This window comes from Notothenia rossii (assembly GCF_949606895.1).
Source record: "Notothenia rossii genome assembly, chromosome: 2".
NCBI lineage: Eukaryota > Metazoa > Chordata > Actinopteri > Perciformes > Nototheniidae > Notothenia > Notothenia rossii.
In genome coordinates this window covers 64517781-64535058 of record NC_136904.1, presented here as the reverse complement: position 1 = coordinate 64535058, position 17278 = coordinate 64517781, and the positions used below count along the sequence as shown (strand labels likewise).

General features: G+C 41.8%; 1 long non-coding RNA gene across 1 annotated transcript in view; it reads right to left on the bottom strand.

Moving 5' to 3' along the window:
* Positions 1–15769: 15769 nt before the first annotated feature.
* Positions 15770–17278, bottom strand: part of LOC307029133 — a 60754-nt gene continuing 59245 nt past the window's right edge. The window contains exon 4 of the long non-coding RNA XR_013805232.1: positions 15770–15988. This is a non-coding gene — a long non-coding RNA (uncharacterized lncRNA). The remainder of the gene's footprint in view (positions 15989–17278) is intronic.

The window sequence follows — 17278 nt, the reverse complement described above, 5'->3', positions numbered from 1 at the left end:
GTTAGCGATGCTAATGTAAACACCGACCATATTACGTCCAAAGCAGTCGGGCATTGTTTCTGATAGGCCCGTGGGTGTAAAGCCAGCCTATATTTCCAATAATAAGTCATATTGGACGCAAATCTGGATCAGCTACGTTGTAGCCCCGTTTTTAGAGAGGGTTTTATTTTTCTGACGCTGCGTGAGTTCCCTGACACACCGGGGACACATTTATGTATAAAAGACATCCAAAAGTGCATTTTGCATGATAGGTCCCCTTTAAGTACTAATTGGTGTACTTGTACTTTAAAGTATTTTATTCCGGCCACTTTCTACTTATATATAAAAAAATAAATAATAATAATTGTACTTTTACTACATTTAGTTGACAACATTAGCTACTAGTTACTTTGCGGGTTCATAAGAATATTCTAAAACATTACATTTACTAATTAATTTACTATTATGTATTAAAGGTGGGGTAGGTAAGTTTGAGAAACCGGCTCGAGATACACTTTTTGTTATATTCTATGGAATGCTCTTAGCATCTCAACAGCAATGAATATCTTAAGTGCTTTGAGAAAAGAATCCATTACAAAATGTCATCTGTGGAAGCCGTAGTACTGTAAAAATCACGACCAATCATTTTAGCCGGCCCGGCTAAAATAACTGGATGGCCTACCTGCCTGTCAGCCTTCCATCTGTGCACAAACTTATCTTGTGCCCTCATTGTTACGCTCTCCGAGAGCTTACAGGAGTGAACCGACAATACTGAACACTATAGAGAGGAGACAGAGTTTATGAAGCAAAAGGTTTATTGTCCAAAACCGTTTTATACTGACAACAGAGGGATTGGATAATCCACAAAATCCAGGACCAGGGAGTGTCTCCAGAGGAGGAGCGGAGGTCTGGCGAGAGCGAGCAGGCTGGAGCAGGTGTGCGGAGAAGCACGGCGGAACACAGGCGAGGTGAGCCGGGGATCCAGAGCTGACGAGAGCAAGCAGGCTGGGGCAGGTGTGCGTGGAAGCACGGAGGAACACAGACGAGGGGTTGGTGGCTGGACATGGCAGGCAGAGGACTGGGCAGATGGATACTGAACAAAGAGAGCAAAAGGTAAGGATAAACAGGAACACAGAGAGTTTGGTTTTGCTAATAGCTAAATATTCCAGGACGTATTGCCAACGTGGTTTAGACGACGAACTGATGAATACTGGATGATGGAACCGGGTATAAATGCAGGTGTAGGTGAGTAGTAGTAATCAGGGTGACGAGCAGCAGCTGAGGAGGTGAGTTGGCGGGAATCCAGAAGTAGGTCAGCCACGCCCAGCCAGGGAGAGAGACACACAAGGCTTGTTTGGGACGAGCTGGGTTATGGCTAGAAAGGATCCGTCTTGTGTAAATAATAGGAGGCGTGTGGCGCAGTTGCTAGAGCCTTGGTGTTCGGATCAGATGGTCACAGGTTCAAACCCCACTGCAGTCAGCATGTCGTTGTGTCCCTGGGCAAGACACTTCACCCCAAATTGCTCCTGTGGGGATTGCCCACGGTATTGAGTATGTAAGTCGCTTTGGATAAAAGCGTATAACAAGTAACATGTCATGTAATGTAATGTAAATATGACGTCACACTCTCGTTGTAATTGGAGCGGCTCGGAAATACATCTGCAGCAGTAACATGATGCAACATACACATTAATGCAGCAGCAATATTAATAGAGAAACATCAGACTTAATAGTGAAACACTGAAAGGGAACATTTTATGCACCAGGAGCTATCTTACTGCGACAACGTTGACTTGCCTGTGAATAAAAAATAAACCAGTGTTGGTGATCTACAATGTTGTCATTCTTCTTTGAACAGCAAGACCGCTAACACCCTATTTCAACAATCACACTCCCTGTCATTGAAATAATTAATAGATAGTTTAGCTTCTCACCATCATTTGCTGTGGACCACTGATGTGAACGATCGTAACTGAAAGGCTGCCTGCCAAACGTAAACATTCAGCCACGTGACTTGCAAACTCTCGCGAGAGTTTTACACAAGACGGATCCTTTCTAGCCATAACCAGAGCCCTAGAGAGATAAGAGTTACGACACTCCGGCCCATTCCCAAACCGCCCCCTACACCCTACCCCTCCGTTTGCGCGTTCACGCGGAGGGTCCGCCATATTGAGGGCTTTTCCAAACCAACGAGTGTGGAGCGGTGTGGAGGGGGAGTGAGCTATCAAGCCCTCAAACAGCGAGTCTGCAGCGGTGCTGACTTGAGACCGGTCTCTACCTGACCCGTCTCAACGCTGTGTGTGTCCGTCAGGAAACAAGCTGTTAACAAGTAGTTCCAGCAAACATCCACTGATAAACTGCGATGTTAACAACCTCATGATAACCTCATATGTTTTAACTTAGGATCATACCTGTGTTTAGTCTAGAAAAAGATAAATGTGTGCATTTTATTATAAAGTTGTGTATATTTACAGACCGTTGCAAAAACTAAGAAGCTTATAAACATCAGGTTTAAAACTAAAAGAGCTTTGAAACACAATGAAAGATGTTTGGTGTTTTATTTGAGTTTTTCATTTAAACTTTTTGTCAAAGAGATGCTGATTTGAAACCGTTGTTACATACAGTTACGGCATTTCCTTTTTCTGCCGGAGAGAGGGGAGGCCGTCCCAAAGCTTGCTGCTGTATTTACTCCCTCCATCTGACAGGAGGGAGCCTCGTTGAGCTGCGAGTGTGGCTACAGACGGAGTTCACTCCGTCACGGAGGGGTACGGTCGAGGGAGTGGTTTGGGATTGGGACTCATATAGAGAGCCGCATTGACGCGTCCTTAAACCCGGAAGTAAACTTCTTCCGGTTCCTTCGTCTAAAACGCAATGCAATTTCTCCATAGGATTTTGGAAAATAGCTCGAAATAAGGTCTGTGGTTGACACATATTTAAGAGATGGATCACGTTTTGTTCAGCCGGATAATATCCACATGTCAACCCTACTTTTATAATTTTTGAATAATAAATGTAGTCGGCAGAAGCAAAATGCTAACGTTATGCTATAAACGAACTACAAGCCAGTACAGCAGCAGGGTCGCACGACTTCAACGTCACGCCAACTTAAGATCGTTTCAACTGACTTGCACTGAAACTGCACTTTGAAAACTTTAAACATATTAACATTTTAAACTGTATACCCCGGTTATCTAGGCCCGTTTTGTTTAATGTATACATGTCACACTGTGGGAAATGATATTTCGATATTTCTGGATGTATAACACATGTAGAATTTTTGACAATAAAGCTGAATTTGACTTTCGCGTGCTTGCATATTTTAACAAAGCTTTTCATTTTAGCCACACTGAATTTAACTAGAAGTCATGGCTGTGTCAATTACCAGTCTGATATCGTTTTACAAAGATGACAAGAAGAGTGTAGATAGAGGAGAGAACCACTACAAGTCAGGACACGTTACAGTGCAGCCTAGATGAAGGTGTGCTTACCGGTGTTGTCAGGGCTAGCATGAGGGACAAGGTTTATAGTGTCGGTGAGTAGTGATAGCAAGAGTACCGTTAACCTTTTAAGACCGAGTTAATTTATTCACATTAATTCCCATCAACAAATCAATTTTATGTGTCACATGAAATCTTTATTAGGCAAGGCAAGGCAAGTTTATTTATATAGCACTTTTCAACACAAGGCAATTCAAAGTGCTTTACAAAAAATGAAAGACATAAAGAAAATGGCATTTAAAATCAGTCATTAAAAAGAAAAGCTAATAAAATAAACATTAAAAGAAAAAATACATGGATAAAAGTTACAGTGCAGTCGAAGATATTAATAGTTCAATTAAGAGCAGCGACAAAAAGAAAAGTCTTCAGCCTGGATTTAAAAGTAGTAAGTTGCAGCGGACCTGCAGGTTTCTGGGAGTTTGTTCCAGATATTTGGAGCATAATAACTACGCTGCTTTACCATGTTTAGTTCTGACTCTGGGGACAGAAAGCTGACCAGTCCCTGAAGACCTGAGAGATCTGGATGGTTCATCATTTAGCAGGAGGTCAGAAATGCATTTTGGTCCTAAACCATTCAGTGCTTTATAAACAGCAGCAGTATTTTTGAAATCTATTCTTTGACACACAGGAAGCCAGTGTAAAGACTTCAGAACAGGAGTGATGTGATCCACTTTCTTAGTGTTAGTGAGGACTCGAGCAGCGGTGTTCTGAATCAGCTGCAGCTTTCTTATAGATTTTTTAGTGAGACCTGTGAAGACACCATTGCAGTAGTCCAATCTACTGAAGATAAAAGCATGGACACGTTTTTCCAAATCCTGCTGTGACTTTAGTCTTTTAATCCTAGATATGTTCTTTAGGTGATAGTAAGCTGATTTAGTAACTGTTTTAATGTGACTGTTGAAACCAATAACTAATTTAACCCGCTGACAAGAGAGCCTACCTCCGAAGATCGTGACTGGCTGAGGGACAGACTCGGGGGCAGGTTCTCAGGAATTTCTTGGCTTCTCTCCCCCGAGCCAGGAGAGGAACACTACAGCTTGGAAACACTTACTGTTCCTGAAGTTATCAAATCTGTTGGGCATCAGGGACCTGAGGCAATTGTGGCAAGCATGGCATTGTCTGAAGAGCAACAGAGGGCAATTCAGGTGGCTACCACTGGTCAGCGAACCAGCCCAAACTGGCATTTGTTCAGGAAAGGAAGGTTGACTGCCAGCAACTTTGGAGCTGTCCTGAGGTCAAAGCGTGTGACTGCTTCCTTTATTGCCAGGGTGCTAAGGCAACAACAGGCCCTTGATGGTGTTTTGTCTGTACAGTGGGGGACTATGAATGAATGTGAGGGCGTCAGGGCATTCACCACTGCAACTCAGATGCAGGTCCATGAGTCTGATTTGTGGCTCTCCCAATCAGGAATGTTGGGGGCATCTCCAGATGGTCTGGTAGGGTCTTCCGCTGTGCTGGAGGTAAAGTGTCCCTACGGAGCCAGGGAAATGACAATTAGTGAAGCATTGCAAATCAAGGGCTTCTTTGTCAGTAAGGAAGGAGAAACATTCAGCCTGCGTGAGGAACATCCTTACTGGCACCAAGTGCAAGGTCAGCTTCACCTCACTGCAAGAAAGAAGAAGAAATAATAAAATTGTGAATTGTTTTTAATTTACATTTACTCGCCTTTGCAATGTTGTGGTTGTAAGAGTGTTAGGTTTTCTGTCAGCTCGTCTGTTGGGAAGATATAAAATATAGTTTCATGGAAGTCACACCGTCACATATACTGTAAGAGCATTAAGACATACAGTACATAGGCTAAAACAAAACATCTAAAGATATAACCTTGCACTTTGATAAGTCTCGTGAACATTTTCACTATTTTGACATTTTTATAGATGAAAATTGAACTAAAGAAATAAATGGTAGATTAATCCATATTGAAAATAGGTGGCAGCTGCTACACTAATTATAATAGTTATATTTCTTAATTAATTAAGATAAGATATTACTGTATTGATCCCAATTTGGGAAATGTTTGTGTTGCAGCAGCATAACAAGAAAAACCAAAATATAAGTTATTATATATACAAAAGTATGTGAGGGATGGAATATTAAATTGAATATAAATGTAAAATGTACATGTGATTTTACATCCAAGAGAAGCTATGGAGCAGAGAGTTCTCTGCCAGCCAGAGGTGATTTGTTATTAGTTCAATATGTCAAACTGATTTCCCTGACTACAATCTTTAGTTACATGGTGAAACGTTATGCTGCTTGTACTAATAAGACTTATCATATAAGCCACACAGGTTTTAATAGGATGTATTCATTATCTTTACTTGTGTTGCGGTCTTTTCAGCAGCGCCATCTCTATAACGGCGATACAGTCACTACCCATTATTTACATTTCACCGTGACATGGACAAAAATGTAACGTCAGCTTACCTCATGGCACGAATCCAGACTCTCCTTTGGAAAACATTGGCCGGGAAACGATAGAACAAGCACGTTTCATGCGAAGACCTGTGGCTGCAACCCGGAGCAAAGCAACAAACCATTGCGTAGCTAACTAGTAGCGCTAGCTTTAGCTAACGTTAGCCAACGAAACGAACTGCCGAGTAAAATTGGAAAACACTGGTAATTAATTATTCTATAATTTGTAAAACTACAGTGTTAAAAACGACAATTTCAAAAATACAGATTCTAATGGTCAGATATAGATATACAGATACTAAAGATAGGCAGGTACTTGCTTTTAAGCAGAACACAGGGGGAAACAAACTTAGCGGGAGTGTTTACGTGTTCGGCGTAATGACGTACAACGGCCTCGACAATTTCTGTAGTCCTATTCAGCCATTCGGTAACAACCATCGTTTTTCAGACACGTAAACTCTTCAAAAATCCCCAGTGGGGTCACTGCTGATGTATTTAATGTCGTAGAACAAAACGTCAATTACCTCTTAAATTTGTGTCAAACACAGACCTTATTTCGAGCTATTTTCCAAAACCCTATGGAAAAAATGCATTGCTTTTTGAGGAAGGAACCGGAAGTGCTAAAAATGCTAACTTACTTCCGGGTTTTACGACGCGTCACTGCGGCTCTCTATAGACCTCCGTTGTAAAAAATGGCGGCGCCTACTTCCGGGGTATGGACATCGAAATAGTTCCAAATATCGTCATTTGGGCGTTGGACCTCATTCACTTACATTACGGCCCGTCGATTAGTTCCAGAGGTAAGTTGCTAAAATATTAAACTCTTTTGAATTGTCAACTGTCTATATTGTATCAAGTGTACTTTATGATGCTTATACTGGTCTTCATTTGTATATGCACAGCGTAATCATCAAATGTTATCTTGGTTTTTACAACAAATTTTGCTAGCATTGCCTGCTAGTTAGCTAGCGCGACTTCGTCAGCTTTGAAGGTAAGATTTAAGTAATGAATCGCTAGCAGCTTATATATCAATGATGCTGGGTAACTAACAAAAAGGATTTAGATTGATCATGTGTTTTTTGTTTTTTTTTATCTGCTGAACCTCCGTGTCAGCCATCCTTAGTCGGCTTTTTCTGTATGATATGACTTAACTGCTAGCACTAGTATAAATTAGGTGGCGTTTGTGATAAATATTTCATTTAACATTGAATTTTGGGATATACTAACATTTCATTATGTGACATGTTGACTGTACTTAGTTTTTTTTTGTACTGTTCCGTGTTAACTCATCTGTACTGTACAACTAGCCTAGCGCTACTTTTTAATGCTGATGGCATGCTAGGATCGATTCCTTTGTATTGTAATATTCACACTAGTTTAATGATTGTTCTTCAAAGGTATTATTTAGTCTTAAAAAAAGAATAGCCTACTGAACAGGCTTCCCTACAGGAGTGAATGAAGGATGAGCCTGAAACATGGTTCATGCATCCACAATGTTTATTTTTAACAAAATAGACACTTTAAAAAAAATAATAAGCACTTTTTTTTATTCAGCCTCATATGTCAGCCATGGCTGTTGCTGCTGCTGCTGGCGGAGGCTGCTGCTGCTGAAGGAGGGTGCTGCTGCTGGAGGAGGGTGCTGCTGGAGGAGGGCAGGGGTGGACTGGGGGGAAAAAGTGGCCCAGGGATTAATTGACAGACAGGCCCACTTAATGCGCGGCATGTATCGGCTGGCCGGCAACGATAGTATGTTACTAAACAAAAAACCCTATGCATTTTATGTTATTTTGGACAATTATTCATATAGTAATCACATTACCTGAGCCCTTGAGTTGCCTTGATCAAAATAGTTACAGCATATATTTAGTGATTTTAATGTTAACAGATCATTGATGCAATAACATTTTGACCCAATTTGCCTGACTTGACACATGGAATAAAACATGGTCGTAGGAAGCATCCTCAATGTGGGTGAGACAATTTAACAGGGGGTGTGGGCAGGTGGTGGACCTCACCTCCGCTAGGGGGGTCCGGGGGGAAGATTTTTTTTTAAATGTTGAAGTTAAATGCATCAATCTGGTGCACTTTGAGAGCAAAATTAGGGACTAAATCTATGGCAGTCAGTAGGGGCTTGGACTGTGAGCCGACATTTGGAGTGTGGACTTCTACTTGGAGAGGTCCCAGTTCACCTCCTGCCCTGCCGTGGTGCCTTTGAGCAAGGCACCGGACATACTCCTTCCCCCCTCACTCCCATTGCTCCCCGGGCGCTGTACAATAGCTGCCCACTGCTCCTAGTACTAGACTCCTGGTACTATGATGGGTTAAAAGCAGAGAACACATTTCACTCTGTGTGCTCTGCATGTGTGACCATTAAAGAGGGTTTCATCCCTCCCAATTCTTCTTCAACATCCATACAAAACAGAACTGTAAACAGATTTACTTTTTCTTTCAACATTTATTTGAACAGCAAGTGGAGGCAAAAGTGACTGCACCCAAAACAATAAACCTGCTAGCTAACTAGCCTAAACTAAGTAACAGAATGTGGGCAACACGTTCTTCTCCACAGCCGCGCGACATCTGAGTCAGACGTCACTTCCCCTTTTCTATCCTACGGGTACAGCCGTACAGCCACTCCCCCTGAACCCTGTTTCCCTGCCACCCCCCGCCCCTATGCAAGCCCCTCCCTCTGAGCCCAGGGCTCGCTACAATACTGTATACACGAACTATACAAAAACGCCTTTACGCTTTGTAGCTTGTTTATCCATCTGTAAGCAACTGCCAGCTAGGTCTCTCAGTCACTCACTCCTGATCGTTCACTGCGCAGTGACAGCTGCTACGGGCCTGATGTGTGAAATTGAAACTGATAGATAGAACAGAGGTAGCCTATCAAAACGGCCACACCCCACTGGGCTGGGCTGGGCTGGGCTGGGCTGGGCTGGGCTGGGCCGGGCCGGAACACTTACAAATGTGGGCCGGTAGGATTTAGGCAAAATAAAAAAGATATATATATTTTTTTTAAATCTTCTTTTTTTTTTTTTTTTTTGGCCCTCCGGCCCACACACAGCACCGGCCCACCGGGGAAACTCCCGGTATTTCCAATGGCCAGTCCGCCCCTGGACGAGGGTGCTGCTTCTGAAGGAGGCTGGTGCTGGCAACGGCTGCAGGTGATGACTGCTGAAAGAAGAGGGGGATGGAGGCTGTTGACGGTGGACCGGGAATGGAGATGCCAAATACACCGATGGCAACGAGTAAGGTGTTTGGCAGTGGCCTAGATGTTATGACCTTCGGTGCAGAGGTCTGTTGGGTCTTCTTTGCCTTCTTACTCTGACTCTTGCTGCCAAGATACCCTTTATATTTATCCTTCCTCTCAGCCCTGATGCACTTTGATGCAATCCTTAACCTCAGCCTGATGTATGTTGAGAGGATTTTTTTCTTCAGGTCATGGCATGAGGGAAGGTTGCTGTCCAGCAACATGGCTTCTTGTTCCAGCTGTAACACTGCATTTGAGGACTCCATGAGGGAATCGCTCGTCCTCACATGGAACAGCTGCTCCACGTTCTGAACAAGGGTGAAAACCTCATCAGATGGATGGTAAAGTGCACCACTTTTAAATTATTTTAATACCAGCAGACCAGCTCTCTCATTTTCACCATCACTGACATTTTTCACTCGGGCACACTGGCATTTGTCACAAAGTGAGAAGCTGATGACCCTTTTCACAATGTATCCTGCAAGGTGGTATAACACACAGGACTCGGTTTTAGTGATGTCAGGTGGTGTTGTCAGGTCTACCGGCTGCTCCACTCTCAGAACGTCAGGAGGACTGCAGCTGCTGTTCTGCGTGTCCAGGAAGTCTGCCAAGTGGTCTGATCCATCCTCCACGTAACTGCCAGTATGCACTGGCGATAGGAACTGGTCCACGGTGACAGCGTGCAGTGCATATTGGAACTCTACAGGTGTTGGGACAGAGTTCCTCAGACGAATGGACGAAAATGTGTTTTCCAGGCAGTCTTGAGTGAAGCGGCTTGTGAGAACAAATGTGTTCCCTTGTCTCAACAGGTCATGCTGGACCTCCAGGATTGTTGTTGTGGCCATCACCAGTACTGTCTGGACTGGTTTCCAGCTGCCCTTGGGACTGATCTTCAGGCCCCGAAACAGATGGATGGAGTCCCGGAGGAAGCTGATGGCCTTATCATACTCCTCCATCTTGAAATGACTTAGGGCAGTAACAGTGTTGCGCGACGACATGAGATCAAACCAGTGGTCCACCGTCTCCAAAAACCACGACGACGACATTATATGTGTATGCTGCCTTTACATGTGCACCTATTGTCATTTAAGGGTACACTACACTCCTATAGTGACATTCATCTAAGTTTGTCTATTGGCAATGTTAAAGTATGAAGAAATCTGTAGATTATCTACATGTGGTATATGAATCTTCAGAGAATCCCTGAACCCTGGTAGTTTTGAAGCTGTATAATCTGAAGGTTGCATTAGGTAGACCCTCCAGAAAAATGCGATTCTGCGATCGCAGAATTTACCGCATAATCAGCAAAATGGCGCAGATTTTTAAAAGGCCGCATATTTATCAAAAGGCCGCATAATCCCCGTATTTTTCCACACAAAGTTGAAAAAAAAAAAAGTTAACTCGTCTTGACGTGACGACATCAGCTCGCGCATCACAGCATGTAAACAACACTGTATAGAGTGAACGTGTGGAGCTCACACGATAGAGAAAACACCAAGATGAAAATATCTAATCCATCTCATTTACCGACGAACATTTCTCCTAAATACCGGGCAAAAAGTGGGGGGAAACTATTCTGCACCCCGTGCAACTGTGTGTTGGAGCATAAGAGAAAATCGACGGTGACGACCCACTTTGATTGATTCAAACATTCGTAAATGCTTTCTGCTGCTGCGGACAAGAAAGCCAAACAACTCACGTTCACGAGGTATCAACCCTCCAAAACCCTTTCGAGGGCTACAAGAAACGAAGTGAGTAGCCTACAAGATTGAAGCTGCAGATGACGAACGAGTAAATGAAAACAAAATGAGGCGGAGAAGTGTGTGTGTGTGTGTGTGTGGGGTGTGTGTGTGTGTGTGTGTGTGAGATTAAAATAGCCCAATTGCTTTTACAATAAATAAACATTGAATGTGTTTAATTGAATAGTAAAGGGGTTTAACGTTAGTGGCAGGTTGTGTGTGAGAGAATAAATAAGACAGCCCAATATTAAAAAAAAAATCTATAATTTTTTCCCGCATATTTAGAAACTTTCCGCATATTTCGCAACTTCCCGCAGTTTCCCCGTATAAAATCACATAAAAACCCCGCATGTTTGATCGCATAATCAAGGATTTAAGCCCGCATAATCAAGGAATTTAGCCTGCATAATCAAGGATTTTTGCCCGCGTTTTTCTGGAGGGTCTAATTAGGAGTGTAGTCTATCCTTGAATTATATAACATGGGAAACATTGTTAGCTTCATATATCATACCAATGTTTGATGTGCCATAATAGGTGTGGTCATCATTCCTGACATTAACAGCTTGAGACATACTCCTTGACGTGGATTTCCTCCTTTTCGGCTTAGGCCGATGTATAAATACTGTTGGAACAGCATCTGGCCTCAACCTCAAATTTCCTCCTGATTTGTTGCCAATATATTGCTCGTCTTCAAATTGTACCTGTAGGTAGGTAGGTTTGATCAGTTTCCACTGCACACTTCAAATGTCATTGAAGAGTCATAATTATCTACACTTGGAAATATGATGCCCTTTAAAATGTTAACAAGTCATGTCATCTCTGTGAACATTACTTACATGACAGAGTTTTCTGCTGTTGTTGTCCTCTGTCAGACACAGGTTTTGTCTGTTGACCATTGCCATCCATCTCTTCCTTCGCTCTACGTCCTTAGGGAAGCCATACATCCGGAACCCCTTCTCGGATCGATTAGAGCATCCAAATGCTGCACATCCAACCATGACAACTGATCTATTAAAATGCAATATAAACGAAAGTGCCATAATATTTGTTGTGCAAACATTTTAACATGAATATTGCTATGTCCTTTGTTCAGTCTGCTCCCAACTGTATTCTCTCCCCTTATTCACCACTGTTCCTATTCTTGCTCTGCTTTTTAGGGCCCAGAAAACAGATGAAGAGGATGTCCCTTTCACAAGGGAACCTTTTTGTTTTTTTCAAAATGTTTAGGCTCCTGGATGCCCTAGAGTTCTGTATTGCTTTTTTGTAAATAGTATTGCTTTTTTTTGCCACTGTATTGGTAAGCAACTATTTGTTTTGGCCAAAATGTTTTATTCACACTCCTGACTCCAGTTTGATGTGCTGCATTCTCCTCTGAGTGGTCCTGATTTCAGGCAGAGGTCATGGCTTGGAAGGTTTTATATCCTGTAGTGCCACAACATAACCTAATATGAATTGCTTTTTTCAGTTTCTCTTTTTTTGTGTTGTCTCGTCGCTGGATTACCTCCCCCTGGCAAAGTGGCCTCGTCATTTTTATTTTTATTATTGACAAACCTGTTTTTGTTGCTCTGTTGAACCATGGTTCAACAGGACCTTCTGTAAATAGTTTTGTAAATAGTTTGAATATTTATCATAGTAATCATTTTCAGTCTCCCACTCTGTCTCAATTTAATTTATCGTTTCTTTGCCCCACCATATGTTTTATTGTCCAAGGGCACTAATTTGGTCTGTGTTGAAGATTGTTTTACACTTTAGATTAATCAAATTGGGTTTTTTGGCTGAATTAATCTTTTTCTGTTTAACCCTAACCCTCTTTGTTCTCCTTTTTCATTCATTTTACTCTGTTTTGTTCTAACACACATCACCTTTTCCATACACTGTTCTTAATACTTGTTCACACATTTGTTCGTCCCTTTGACTTCGTTCTTCCTGTTGTTCTTGTTCAAACACATATCAATTGTTCATCCACTGTTGTGGTAAAATGATATTCATAGTTTTAACATGATCATGCTACCCATGCTAACATGAACACAAGCGTTTCCCTCCAAAAATGTAAAACGTATAAGTAATAGGCTACCAAGCTTTCCGTTGTCACCCTGCCTCTCCAAATGCAAAACTGTCAATAAAAAGTATGCAATAATGCAATTACAGCTGAAAAAGTACTTGGGTGTGTGTTTTAAAAAAATATATATTTACCATTCAATAACGCAATCGCTGCTGTCTGTCTGTCCAATATAGAAGAACATGACAGCGCAGCGCAACTATACTACGGACGTGACTGCCCTGGCAGTGACATCAACATAGCCTGCTTGTGCTACCACACTTTCCCCTCAAAATATCGTTAAATAACGAAACTTGGAAATAGTGCCAATCCATACAAAGTGTAACCACATCATGTAAATATGAAAGCAATCTTTAAAAAATAACAGCGTTGGTTTAATCTATGACTATTTTGACCATGTTCGTGCTATTTTTGCCATAGAAAAGCATTGCCACGGAAGTGCGTTATGAACTATCCCGGCATACATAAACCACGTGACCGGCTGGCGGCGACATCATAGAGTGTCGTAACTCTTATCTCTCTAGGGCTCTGGCCATAACCATAGACTGTATATATGAATGGACGTAGGGTCCGTGACGTCACCCATAGGATTCTGCAGAGTTGCCGAGAAGCCCTTAGTAGGCGGAGTCGGCCACTAACGGCTCGACAGTGACGTCAGAGTTCAACTCCCGCCTTCTCCAGCCTGCTCCAAATAAGGGCAAAGACGCGGGGAGCCGAGGCGGGACCTGCTGCCACCGAGCTGAAAGTTCCAGAGCTAGCTGAAGCTACCAAGCTAAGCTAACATGCTCCCCATCTGCACACTGCCGTGGCATTTTACGTTTCTAAGGTAAGCGGACATGAAACTATTCAGCAAAACTATAAATAATAATCTAAGTTATTGAGTTTTTAGCATAATACTTCAGAATCTTAAAATCCCTTAACGTTTGTATGCAATTGTGCTAAATTCAACACTGGAATCAAGCAAATATTAATGTTTGCATGACATTAGTTATTTATATTTTGATATCACTTAATTATACGTTTAATACATTTAAGTCAAGCTAAGGTACATGTGATGGTAGCTAGTTAGTGCTCTTACCTGTGAGGCCTCCTCCAAACAGCATAATAACCAGACTGTATCATTAAAAATAAGTACCAGTTCTATATCACGCGTGCCAGGGGTCGGCAACCCATGGCACGCGTGCCACCATTGGCACGCGGCACCATAACCAGTGGCACACTAGGAATAAGTGGAATAAGTGTGCAAAATATTTAAATTGTATTTTCGGATCCTGAACGAGAGCGCCGCCAGAGCACGTCTCCCCGTTACCTGCAGAAGGAAGCCATGCACCCAACGCAGCCCCGCTCTCTTTATCTCCAGGTGACTTTCTGCCGCTTTCCTCCGTGGTGCAGAGCTGATCGTTTCACCACGGAGGAAAGCACTTCACTAATTGCAGTACCCATAAGGAGCTGTACAAATGCCGCAGTTTTTGCGTGGCTGTGTATTTAGTTGAAAGCCCAGTGGCGATCTGCTCATCTCTCATCGAAATAATATGCTACAAAGGGGCGGACTGGCCATCTGTGTGTTGAACTTTCCTGTCGGCTCCCAGACCGTAGTCGAGGGCAGAAGCAACAAGCTTCAGGTTCAATAACCCACTTTAGCTTAAATGACTGGAGAGAGGCGAGCTCTTCTTGGGAGGCCGTTGCATTTATTTAGCTGTTCTAAAGCATTGGTTATTTTCATTTTCCCCCTCTCATATTCAGTGTGGACGGATTGAGACAGCGTGGTGTCCAGAAAACTGCAGAGACTTCAGGGAGAAAACTCTGTGTGATGGACGTCCTGTCTGTTGGTTTGGAGAGGACTGAGGGTCTTTCCTCTGCGAGGAGGACCAGGCCTGATGGAGGAGCCCATGCTGGGCAAAGCTGATACCAACTGCACAGGCCTAGTCTGTCACTTTATATGACTAAATGTGTTTACTTATACATTTAATAGGTTTACACCCTCTGTCCATATGTGCTTTTTATTTAAAACATGTTTGATTAAGTTTTGGTTCACATTTCAATCAATTGTATTTGTATTTGCACTCCTTTCGTCCATTATTCTTACTGAAAATGTTAGATTACACATTCACATCTGACTGAAGATTGGCCCCATTTATTTGTGACGTTGCAAACTCTGCGGTACAAGGCACAAGTGATGTGAAGCTCATAAAGCGAGGCAAATAGAAATAATCAGCTGATGGAATGTAGATGTGGAAATAGGTGCATTCGATCAGCTGACTGTTTTTACAATAAAAGTAGTTTTTTAGTGTACTGGTCTTAAAATCTCATAGCATCAGCTTTTAATTTTCCTCTTGGATGTTCTTCTTGACCCTCAGAGAAGGAGAACATGTTGTGTCTTTCAGGCATGTCCTTTCCAAACAAAAATTACAGGAAACATAAAACATATTATTGCAGAACAAGTGTGTTATTTATGAAAGCGGCGTGTTTGTGTGTTTAGGGGCTGTAGATATGATTATTTTGTATTTGTAATGTTTTTTTTTTATTTAAACAGTGAGCTACAAAGACAATCAGATTATGAATGAAAAGTATGAAGTTCATCAACATTGAAATATATGTTATTATCAAAATAATATTTAACTGTTATAAAAACGTAGTACAACTGTAGAAGCTTGCTCTGTTGTCTCACTGAAAGAATAACTTTTATCACTTTTTTTGAACAATATTCAGAGATAAATAGTAGCAGTTCTCACTATGTGTTAAATATCTTTGCCTTTAATACATTAAATTAGAAAACTGACAAAATGATATTGCTTGTTAACCTCTAAATGTAACTTTTTGCACAGAAAAAACCCTCAACTTCACTGGTGTGTAGGTGATTTAGTATTGTTTAATGGAATGTATATCAGTGTATTAAAGTCAATACTTCATTCATTTAAACCAATATCTTTCTTGATTCTTTGTACAGTATGAAAAAAGAGTCTTTGTACCTGAGCTGAAGTTCACTGCTGTGAGGAGTCCAGTTCTGTCTCTCACTCTCTGGTCCAGCCTGTCTGCATCACCTGGACACCTTAAACAAACAGATATATATGTAAAGTACCATGTGTACAAACAATATAACTGATTCTCTTCTGTTGAACATGTTGGATTGTGTATTGTCCGAATCCTTTTTATTTTACTGTAACTTTGGAAGTTGTGTTACCAATGCTTACTGTTTATTTGATACCCATTTGGTAATGCAATTAATAAAAACAACAAGGTTTGGGTTCGTGTAAGCTCAATAATGAACTCCAGCTCAACCAACCATATGTAATATCTAAGTAATCATCTTGAAATATGACATTAATAATTGTAATATACAAACATCTTATTGTGAGGCTGATTTCACATACACTACTTCGACCTTAGCTTGTCTACATACTTGAGCATAGCCAATTTAAATTAACCTTAGCGATGCATACAGTTCCTACCTACATAATAAAATATCTCTCTAAGTTACAAGGATGACCTTATTTTATCAACCTCAAACAGAAGCAGCTTGTTCAACAGTATTATCCCACTTTACACTTAACACTTCTCTATTTTGTTTTAACCTTTATATATACAGTCTATGATTTTAACTTGGAGGCTACGATTAGCATCGTTAGCACCGATGTAGCTACCACTCGCTTACACGCTAACCCAAGCCTTAACATTCATTACGTAGATTAAAATCCTTAACACATAAACAAAGCACTCGAATTTCACTTACCGCAAAACTGCATTCATGCACGTCTGTTTTAACTGCAGAGCCATTCACAATAGCCCAATATATAAACATGAAGAACAAACAACCACGGCCGGCTTCAAGTTGTGTTTCCTGGATGAACTGACCAGGCAGAGTCCCTGTAGCTAGCTTCACGGAGCAGCTAGCAGAGAGACAAGGAGCTAGCAACAGCATTCACTTGACAGAGCCGTCACTCAATGTGACCAAGCCCTAATTTATGCAAAAACTTTAAGACCCAATATAAATAAAAGGGTCGTGTTAGAAAACAATTCACTCACAGATCCATAATCATGAAGGTGGAATCTAACTATATCGATAATAAAATGTATGGAGCCAGGGGTAGAAACATGTTTTTTTCTGCTGTAAAATTGGGCATTTTAACATGGGGGTCTATGGAAATTGCCCCTTTCTGCAGCCATCGCCTATCGGCCAATATAGGAACTGCAGTGTGTAGCACTTCCGTATTGGCGTCCCGGCTCTTCCCCAGAGTTTGCCGCTTGGGTAAAAACCACCAATGAGCGCTCAGACTCGAGATACCAGCGAGTTGTTTCCCATCAAGCATTTATCTTCCGCAGCCAATGGAGAGAAACTGCG